Source organism: Acanthopagrus latus, chromosome 16 (genome assembly GCF_904848185.1).
Source record: "Acanthopagrus latus isolate v.2019 chromosome 16, fAcaLat1.1, whole genome shotgun sequence".
Classification (NCBI taxonomy): domain Eukaryota; kingdom Metazoa; phylum Chordata; class Actinopteri; order Spariformes; family Sparidae; genus Acanthopagrus; species Acanthopagrus latus.
In genome coordinates, this window is record NC_051054.1 from 5,022,431 (window position 1) to 5,033,279 (window position 10,849).

The following is a 10,849-nucleotide window of genomic DNA, read 5'->3' on the forward strand; positions in this document are numbered from 1 at the left end:
GTAAATCATCCGAGTTCACCTTGTCCAGCATCTCGCGTCAGGGTTGAGGATTGTCACAGCGGGGATTAGAATATCTGTTGTTAGTGTGTATCAGGGATTAGTGTTGATTGTAATCACTGATCCTTCCCGGCCGTGGAGGTCACAGAGCCGGAGGCCGCGGAAAGGCTGCAACAAAACAAACACCCCCCCTCCTCCTTCGGCTCCTCTCCACCCCCGCTGCATGGAATGTGCATGTATGTTTGCTCTGGTGCCTCTTTGTTAACTCTCAGTGTCTGCAACACAAATGTTGTACTAACTAATGTACCAATCTAAAGTATAAATGCAGGTTAATGTTCCGAAAAAAGCAGCGCTTGCATGCTGAAGTGGAGCAGGTCAGTGCAGGACTGAGGTATCTGCAGGCTATTGAAGCGTGACCCCCTCCTGTTCCGACTGCCTCCCCCCTTTACCGCAATAAAAACATTCTCTGAATATGTGAGTTGGGGGTTGACTGCAGAGTCAGAATGGGGCGGGTCATGAAGACCTAAACTGTTTTACAGGTGATTGGTCGAGCCAAAGCCTCAAGACAGATGCAGGCAAGAACCGTAGCAATGACTGAAGTCAAAAGTTTGAAGCTATCCTCGAGGCGAATTAATTCCTCAGAGAAAATTAGCCAGTCGGATCATCTTCGTCTTTGCCTGGTGACCATTTTAAGCCGAACCATGATACTTTGCTCACCCCAACCAAGTGTTTTTTGTGCCTAAACCTAACAGAGTGTAGGCACAGCGTTGTGACAAGAGAGAAATACAGATTTCAACCGAAACAAACGGAAAGTTCCACATTTTTCTGGTTTATCTGGTTTTGCAGAAACATTCCCAGCTATCATTTATTCTGGCAGTTGAGTCGCTCTTGCAGATGTCGACGCAAGTTATGTTGGAAAGATGTTGTACGAGGAGTGTTTGTTAATTGGGAAGATGTTGGTGGAACATCTACTAGAACATCTTCCCAAATTCCAAAAGCTCCCCATACTGTGTCGTTTCCAACATAACTTCTATTAGTCGGGCCGACGACTGCAAGAAGTATGCGTGCTATCTGGGAGAGAGAGTTTATCAGAGCTCATTTGATGACAACGGTTGACTCCTGCCGCCGGAAATTACTCTATTATTTCATCTGTTACTAAATCTGAAGCTTGATTAACTGTGTTTGAAGTCGTGAAAATCCCCTTTCACTGATATGCGTAATGTGCTGCAGAAGCCTGGCAACAGTGTCATTCTGGTACATCCATTCATTCCCATGTGTTGATCCTTGTTTTAATAAGGTTTCTCTTTTTCCAACGTCTGTCTTATATATATAATATCAGTTTTATCAGCCTTGTTTAAGCCTTCTTCTTGTTTTCTTGGTCCAGCTACAGAGTTACAATGACAGTGATCTGAAGCATATGCAAATGTGGTCAGATCAAAGATGAACCTCGACTGTGTGCTCGTCTCTGTTCACAGATCTGACACTTCTTCTCCTTTCTCTTCCAGCTGTCCTGTTACTATCCTGCAGGCGACGATCTAGTAAAGCTGACATGTGCACGATATCAAAAGAGAAGCCCTAAATCCTGTCATCTCGTCTTCGTACCACTTTCGTATATTTCAGGCACAGGGCTGCAAGAGTCTCTTACGGCACAACATCCTTGAGCAGCCGTACTTTTATTATCTGTGCTGGGTCTAAATCAGAGACCTTGATTATATTCTGTAAACTAAAAAGCATTAGTAAAACAATGCAATCTATGCCACAGTGTAAAACAGAGGACACGTCGCTCTGGTAAACAGACGAGGGGGCTGCAGAGAGATTACTGTGTTAAAAGGAAAAGGAAAGGGGCGATAGTAAATATTTACCCTCGCTGTTTGGGTTTCGAGCGCTTCGTCCAAAGTCCAGAAACTAAAACTGTCCCTCGGCAGTTTCGTCTCACTCTCCCAAACTCTGTCTGCCGGCTGAAACCGAAACAGGCGACACCAGCAGGTGAAAAACATGAACCCCATTTCAGAGGTCTGACCCTCACAGGTGTTGTTTGACCTTGGTGTCATTTTTTTTTTTGCTGCCAGCATGAAGACAGATATGATGTCTGCACCGGGGATTATAAATCCTGTTGATGCACGTCGTCAAGGCTGGGAAGGCTTCCTCACCTAACCCTGTCAGAAAACACACACCGATACAGGCTGTCCTCCCACATGTTTCCCTCCCCGCATGTTGTATCTCCACAGGCAGAGATAGCAGCGGTGCCAGCCGTGGGAGGGGGAACGATGGAGGACGCGGGATTAAATTTACTGAGATGGGGGTTTGTGGGCGATGTGTGAAGTTTTTGATGGATTAGACAATGAATCAGCACAATTACCGATAAGAGACAACTCTAAACTCACTCATGTTAATACCACCGAGCTATATTTACACAAGAGCTCAACTCGTCATGTTTATATGACACCTCAGAGGAAACATTTGTGCTTTTAATCCTCCGATTTGTTGCTATTATTAATATTAGATACACGACTCTACACTACATGAAGCTTTAAATGTGTTGTCAGGCTGTTGTGTGTATACAGTTGTGTCAGCACTTTCAAAGCTAAGTGCAGTCGTACTGTTGCGATGTATTTACAATAACAGTGTCAGATTTAGCACTTGAAATCCGTATGACGTGAAACAACAGGTCCTTAATTTCAGACCTCTCACCTCGAGCTGTCGACTGTTATTCATGCAGGCAAATACAGATTGTCAGATTTGTTACAGACTTTGTTGAGTTGTGCTCCCAGATGTTTCAGTGTTCAAACCCAGAGAAATCCATAAGTTTACTCAAGTTTCATTTAGAGGCCCGACACCAGACATCCGGGACAGAGAAGTTAGGCACGAGACTACATTTAGTGTCATCAAGTTGTTGCTGCAGTCAGGTTGATAAACAGGAGCGAATATTAATCCTAGTTTTAATCCCAGAGGTCAAAATGTAATTTCTGAGCTCTCCTCCCATCTGTAAATGGATCCGGATCAGCACAGAGTCCAGTGTGACTCCAGGTGTTTATTCCTCCAGAAGGTGGTAGCTCTCTCTGCTCCAGAGCCGGCTGGCCTTTCTTTTGTTTTGTGTTTTTGTTCTTTATTTTGTTTTGTTTTGTTGTATTTATTCTTTACGTTTTCTGCTGCAAAAACAACTTCAACTTGTTGGACAGTGCAGAACTGAACTGACCAGACCTGCAAACATCATGTCAAACTTGACAAGCGCATGACTTCGTCTCATGTTTGGCGCATGAGACAAACGAGTGGACCTCTTTCTCCCTTGTTGAACAGAAACATAGTGTGCTTTGTCGGGGCCATTGATTCAGTGCTGGTGGGGGGCAGGAGCTGAGAGGTCAGGCTCTTTTGGTGGACGAGGGACGTAATGAGTGAAGGAACCGTCCTGTTCTGTCCCCCTTTGGCAGCGGAGAGCATCATGTGCTCACACAAAGGCTCAATGTTTGGATCTTATGCATCCCTCTAAATGCGTCCCACACTGTCAGGAAGCTAAAAATAGCAGGTTGGATGAAACGTTTTGAGGCCCTCGGGGTTGTGTGAGAGAGGCACATTAGTCCTGCTGTGCGCTTCACTGTTAAAGGTTTAAAGGTTTGTACTACTTTTTTCCATGCAACGGCAATAACGTGAGGAACGCTGAGTCGGACGTAAAACAGGACAAACAACAAAAAAGATACGTTTGGCCGCGGAGGAGAGAGAGTGCACCAACCAGCTCACCGCCCTGCTGGTTCTCCATACTTTAGCCTCAATTAACAACTAATTAGATTTCCAGATTGATTTTCTTTCTTCCAGGCATTATTCCTGTTACCGTAGGATGAGCGTGAAATTGAATTTGAAACTTTATTAAGTGAGGTAATTAATTCAAGCAAGCATGAGTCTGCTCTAGTTTTAGTTGTATTGTAGTGCAGCTGGAAGGAGAAAATCATCCTTTGTGTGTTCAAGTGGACTCAATATTGTCCAAATGTAAAGATAATATTCTGTGTTTATATATATAACAGTGATCAGATAATATGAAACAAGAGCTTCCTGGAATCATCAAATTATATTGTGATTTAAAGTTAATTAGTGTAGGTTATATATATGTGAAGTGTGCGATGTATTCCTTAAAATATGACTTATTTTAGTTAATGTAATTAGGCTTAAAATTTAAATTTTAAATGATACTTACATGGCAGAGATCATCATTTCAAAGATGTGATGAGGGTGAATATTCACAAAACAATGTGTTCCTCAACCTAACCAGCTATTTTTGTTCGCTAAACCCGACCAAACAAAAACAGAAAAGAAATGGAAAAACAATAAGTCAATGTGGTGTTTTAAGTGAACAATATGACAATATTTTCTAGCTAGGATAGAAAACACAGACCCCAGAGTGACACAGACATACACTTGCTGCAGGTGAGGTTGTTGTCGCTTTTTTATAAGTTACAATGATTGTCCCGGAGCAACACTAACATGGCGATATCAGATACACCATCTGAAACACCGCTCTCTCGCTTGGCAGCTGTTCACCCCACCTCCACCCCTCCTCCTCCTGCTGACACGAAAGTCAGCTCATGTACAAAAAGCCTGAACATGATATGACAAGTAGTGAAGAAAAGTTGATATCATATGGACCAAATGGACAAATTGTGATTAATTACACCTGTGCTTTTCCTAGTTCACCCGTAAATGGCACCGAGGGAAGATATAAGTAACGTTTCTTGCCCGAGTGCACACGACTGTGATGTAAAGCAGCGGTTGGCTGCGACAGCAGGTCGTCCTGCTGACGCTGAGGCTTACACTGATTACACTGATCACTCAGCGAGGTAAAGACTTGATGGTTTGTTACAGTCAGTAATTGTAGGGAGACCTGACGCTGACAGAGCGCAGGATCAGGTCTGACATCAGGGAGTGGTGGTGGGGGGTTAATGCTTACACTGCGGGTCTCCCCGCTGCCCGTCAGTTACATCACCATCTGATTACATCATCTCCCACTGGGACTGGTGAGACGACCCAGCGTCTCCTCATGATTGGACCTTTGCAGCGGCCCACACCGCAGAGCAAGATGCTGTCAGTGAACTGTGGGGCGACAGTGAAAAGGCAAAGACGTCCCTGTCTCTGTTATTGTGTCTGTCCCTCTGTATCGTCACTCTCTCTGTTAGAATTCAACGTAGCTGCAGAGAGAGTTCAGTCAAAGTTGACAGCCTCACTCGCTCTGTGGCTGCCTGCCTGCCTGCCTCGCCTCGAGAGCACACAGCAATCCAAAGACTGACTGAGGCAATAAAACAGACGAGTGGCCGGAGCAGCTCGGCTTTGATCGTGTGTCCCACATAGTTTTAAGCCTGTTTACACCCTTCAGGTAAGGTTTCACTCGCTTAAGTGGGACGTTATATCAATTTAAATTCCCCCTGATGCACAACTAATATCCTTATTAAAGGTGCTGGTATTCATTTATGCTCGTTTTATAACATTCGTAAATCTCACATCAGACAAGGCTGTGATGTCTAATGTTAAACATGTTCAGCGTCTTCGTTCAGAGTGTTTACTCGTGAATCAAACTAAAACGTTGACCTCATGGTGATGGATGAAAAGTCGGCGGATCACCACATTTATTACAAATCACTCCGAGGGGAACGTGAACGTCTGTACCAAATTTTCAAGGCAAACCACCAGATAGTTTGGAGACATTTCACTCAGAATCACAAATGTGAACCTGCTGGCGACGCTGCGAGAAAAATCAGGGGAACGCCGAAGTCAGTTAGATTCATCCTCTGGAGACCGTGAATATTTATAGAGTAACTTTAAATCCAGTCCAATGGATGTTGAGAAAATGAATTCTTGGATGAGTGTGTATCCCAGTGTTTGTCCTGCTCTGGGCGTTATCAGCTTTTATTTTAATTGGAGACACTAACGGCTTTTTCTCTGTTGTTGCAACAGCCGACTCGCATATTATCAGAGCAAACAGCGAGCGGGGATTTCTTTTGCAGGAGGAGAATGTGGCATAAGCAGGCACTTTGTATGCAGCGAGTCATGAAGTCGCTCAGATTAGAAACAATCCACTGTTCACGGCCGCCGAACACACAGCACTTGCTAATTGCGAGATTGCGGAGTTAAGTTATTCTGCTTCCAGCGGCTCAACGGCCTCGTCTGTCTGAGAGCAGGAGGAGTATTTTTCGAGCTGCATTCATTGATATTTCCTGTGTAACTTTTTTTTTTTATTACTCTCCTCCACAAAGATTCTCTGTTTTTGAGCCTTTTGATAAAGCCATCTATCATCTCGCTCTGATGTTTAAAAATGTGTGTTTTTACGGTTCAGTGTAGGCAGATAATTATGCACATTAGCAGGAAATGTCACCAAACAATGAAGTTACATGAATCAGAAAATCACTTTCTCAGCTTTCAGAGGCCTCTTTTGTCTCGTGGGAAAAAAAACAAAAAACAAAATGGAGGGCGACGCTGAAGAGACACAGCGCATTTGTCTCCGCTCCAGATGGACTGTGTTTATGTGGGATAATACTGCCGTCAGTAATTTCACCTGTCATTACCCTCACAAACAGAAATCCCTGTTTAATCAGCATTTCCATCACCGGATGCTTCTGTTAGTACAAAAAAAACAAAACAACCCAGAGCTAATGATTGGAAAAGACTGCTGTTTCATTCGTTTAGAGACTCGCGCACACACTCTTCATATTCCAGAGTTTCGTGATGTGTCTGTTCAGTCATGTGGTTTTATCGCCGGTTCTGATCTTTACTTGCAGCCTTTGTGCTGTTTGATGTTTGTTTAAAGTCCTGACTGGACTTCATTTTCCGTGCCGCTGCACGAGATCTTCCCCTCACTTTTACCCCGCTTGCTCATATTTCCCAAAAGGCCCGTTTGAAGGAAAGTCAATGTCGCGTCACATCCGAAGGCTTTGAAATCGATCGACTTGATCCAAGATGTTTCTGCGCTTCGTACAAACGAGCAACAGGCTTCAGGAGACGCCGAGATGACAACGGAGCTGGATTAACAAACTCATGAGTGGAAGTTTCCTGGCTGCTCGTCAGACGTAATGAGCAAAGTGAAGAATTATGATGCTGCGAGTGAATGAAATGAGTGTTGTGTGACTCACGCTGCGCTCTGTGGAGCCGGCAGGAGGCCCGCCCAGCACAGCAGCCGCTTGTCTCTCAGTCTAAACAACATCCATAACACACTGTATATCTACCACAACCTGCTGATGCTTTTAAATCTACCAGGAGGACACATTATTATCCTACAGACTCAGTCCAACCTTCAGTAGTCGTCTTGCAGTCTTTTCGTGGCAAGACAAACAAGATGATGATGACCTAGAAGCACTGAAGATTTTTAGAAACAGAGAGATGTTTCTCTGAAAAGCAACACTCACTCCAAACTTTTACATCCTGCAAGTTATCTGAGGAAGGAGGAACAAGTAATCTGTCTGCCCTTCACATACCTCCAGAGCTGTTCATCCATGCAGCACGTCACACACTACAGATAAGGTTATCGTACCGGGGGAGCAACATACACACCTCACGTGGTCTCTTGGGTAAGCAGACGTAAACAAAATGGAGATTAGCGTGGCACAACAACCTGCTGAAGTTATGTGCTGCAGTGAGAAAACAGCAAAAGCAGAATGTTAAGCGAGTCTGGATCAGCGAACTGGAGGTGAGATGTTATGTTTCTTTTGTGTGTTATATGTTTGTTATAGTTATCTACCGCTGACCGAAAATAGAAGTAAAAATAAATGTGTCTGACTTATTTGGTCGCTTTACAGTCTATGGAAACATGACTTAAAATAAAGGTGAGGTTGAACAAAGTTTAGGCAAAGCAAGAAAGGAAAAGGAAATAGTGATGACAAAACCTCCCTGATCGCCGACGTTAAGATTTTGTGGGAGTCCCCAAAGAGGAGTGGAAAACAAGTCTAAACTTTGAGACAACCCGAGCGCACGATCGAGCTATGATGAAGCAAAACACACTCAGGTAGGAGCTGGAAAAAAAACACACCTGAAGGCACATTCCCTGTACGTGATTAGACAGCATACTGGCGCTGAGTCAGCCCTGCAGGCCCGTCAGGTGTTTGGTGATGATCCCGAGCTCCCGACTTCTGATTGGCTCTCGGTGTGATTTTGTCCCGATGACGCAGCGCTGAGTGTCCTTCCTCTGGCTGACATCGACGTGACGAGACACGAGGAGGAACGCGCTCATGATTCTCCTTCACCTGAATCGGTTGCTCCTGCGCGGTGTCCGGATGTTTATGATTAAGCGTTACAGAGTCATTGTGATGTTTACCTGCGTGTCTGTACTCGCCAGCTGATCAAATCATACTTCATAATCAGACATCCAATCTGCCGTCACACACGACAGACCCCCGTTTAAATATGTGACAGGCTGTAATCACACTTATTGTTTTTAAAGGTTTATCTTTTACAGCTTCGCCCTCCGTCGTAAATGTGCTTTACAGTATCTGGCAGGATGGTTGCTGGTTGGATGCGGAGCTTTTTGCGAGCTATGACTCCCCTGCAGGTCGGCCTGTTTCTCTGTCATCTAGTAATGGGCTAATTAAGGAGAACAGTAACCCGTGGGAGCGCCACCCACCTTGTTGCTCCCCGCGCTGTGAAGCCAACCTGACGTCTGTATCAGGAAGTCTCCTTCAAAGGCTTTGACGTTCAAATCTTTCCTTGTTAATGACGTGGAACAAACTGCTGGGCCTGGTTTTCTAAAGAAATTGTTTCATCATGAGGCAGTAGAGGAGGTGTGTTCACAGGTAAATGTGTTCATTAGTGTGAATAAGCCTGTATGTTGACATATACCGTAAAACTGACGATACACCAGCACTGGAACTATTCCTCTCTGTTTCATTTCTTATTTTCTTGCTTCCAGTGGATCCGAACCCTAGAGAGGGGACTTCCACACCACCCTGTGATTAGATGGGAGGACGCCGTGATATTTACTTGTTGCTCCGTCGCTCTCATCGCCTTATTATTTTTGGGCACCCAAACGAGAAAAGTAAAACCCCGAGCGCCTGCTGCAGTTTCTCCTTCTTTAAACACATTAGGTAATGATTAACTGGTGCCTTGTTTCCTCTCTGGGAGCCGCTTCACCTCCGGCTCTCACCGTGTGATCTCGTGCTGTGCGTTTTAGCCCTGGCATCCCTCCCCTCCTCATCCTCCCCACCTTCCTCCCACCGTCAATATAATACTCCAGTGATCAAATCCCCGAGGCCCCCAGCGGCGGGCCAGGCGGCTTCAAAGCACCTGTAGACCGACTCCTCCCTCCTCACGACCACATTAGTCTGTCTGTCCCGGCTGAGGACTCGTTCTCATTGGCTGCCGGGCTGTTTTCTTTTTTTTTTTCCTCTAACAGGGTGAAGTGTGGATTAATGAAAGCCTTTGATGTCTGAAGAAAACAACCTGAATGACATGACGAGCCTCCAGGAGCTTTTCCTACAACACCTCATAACTCTTAGCTACTTAAAATCTAGTTTACATTTTATATTTAACCTTTACTGAAGTGGGAGACCGTCTGCATTCAGATTATGTATTTCAAAAAAGGCATGTTTAGGAGTAAAAGGTAGAGAAGTATGATGTGACATTTATTTTCTGTATTTTGGATCGAAGCGTGTATCAACAGTTTGGGGATTTTCATAATTTTCATGTAGTTGAAGAAGGAAAGGAAATACATTAAAAATACCAATAAATCGTATCAGAAAGATACAAATTTAAATGTCAGGTAATGTTTGTATATCATGAATCCGTAATGTAGAAAAAAATACCCCAAAGCTGAATTTATATTAGATTTTTTTGGGATTCATTTACACAAAATATTGATTTGTTAGATTTTTTTATTTTATTTGCATCACTGTGTATTATTTATATTGGTTATATTCTTGGAATTGGAATGAACTAACTTGGCTTTTACCAGTTCAACACTGTAAGTACCAGATTACATTTTCCTGTTGAGAAAACTTCCTAGAAAATTAAAAGAAAATTGCAAAACCCCAAAAAGTTAAGATGAGATGATTCTGTTGTTCAACGCAATAGTTTGACATCTTGAGTGTGAGAAATGTGAGGATTTACACCACATTCACGTCTGTGAAGTAGCCTAGATATAAAGCTACGCTAGATGTCTTTAGTCAAAACCATTCACAACGACAGATACGCAGGTTTGTGATAGTACAGGCCTGGTTGCTCTGAGAAGTTCTCTGCAGCGCTGACCGGCTCGCATCCTCCAGATCTGTCTCAGCTGACTGTCTGGGCGGCGGTCGACCAGCAGCTCCCACGATCTGCGAGGTTAAACGACTGTTAACTCAACCTGTTAATCAGTTTGTATGCTACTTGTCATGGCTCCTTTCAATCGCTACAACAATATGTGGTCAAGCACCCGTCTGTCTGCCTCTCTCTTCAGCCAGTCTGGCACCAGATCTGGAGGCCGCAGGGTTCTCTAAACAGTCCTCGCCTGTAGAAATGTTTACAGCTTCTCCTAGAAAAACACGGAACACTGTATCCCCGCTGCTCCTGATAGTCGGGCCCGCAGGTCACAATGCCTGATCAGAAAGCCGTCTGAGGTCACCCGCTTCCTGGTTATTGTCGAGGAGATCAGCAAGGTAGTCCTGATAAACTGGGCCAGGAAACTGGTTGACTGGGAGTGTTGAGTGGAGCTCTGGGAATACAGTCGGGACTTGAGGTTGGAAATGATCGTGGCGGTGGAGATGGTGGTTATAACGATGGGAATGGGAACAAGAATGGGAATGTTCAATCCACAGTTCAGTCACAACACTTCTCTTAAAATTGAAATTTACAGGTCCGAGGTCTCCGTATGGCTGTAACTTCAGTCCTTTTTCTTTTCTTTTTTTTT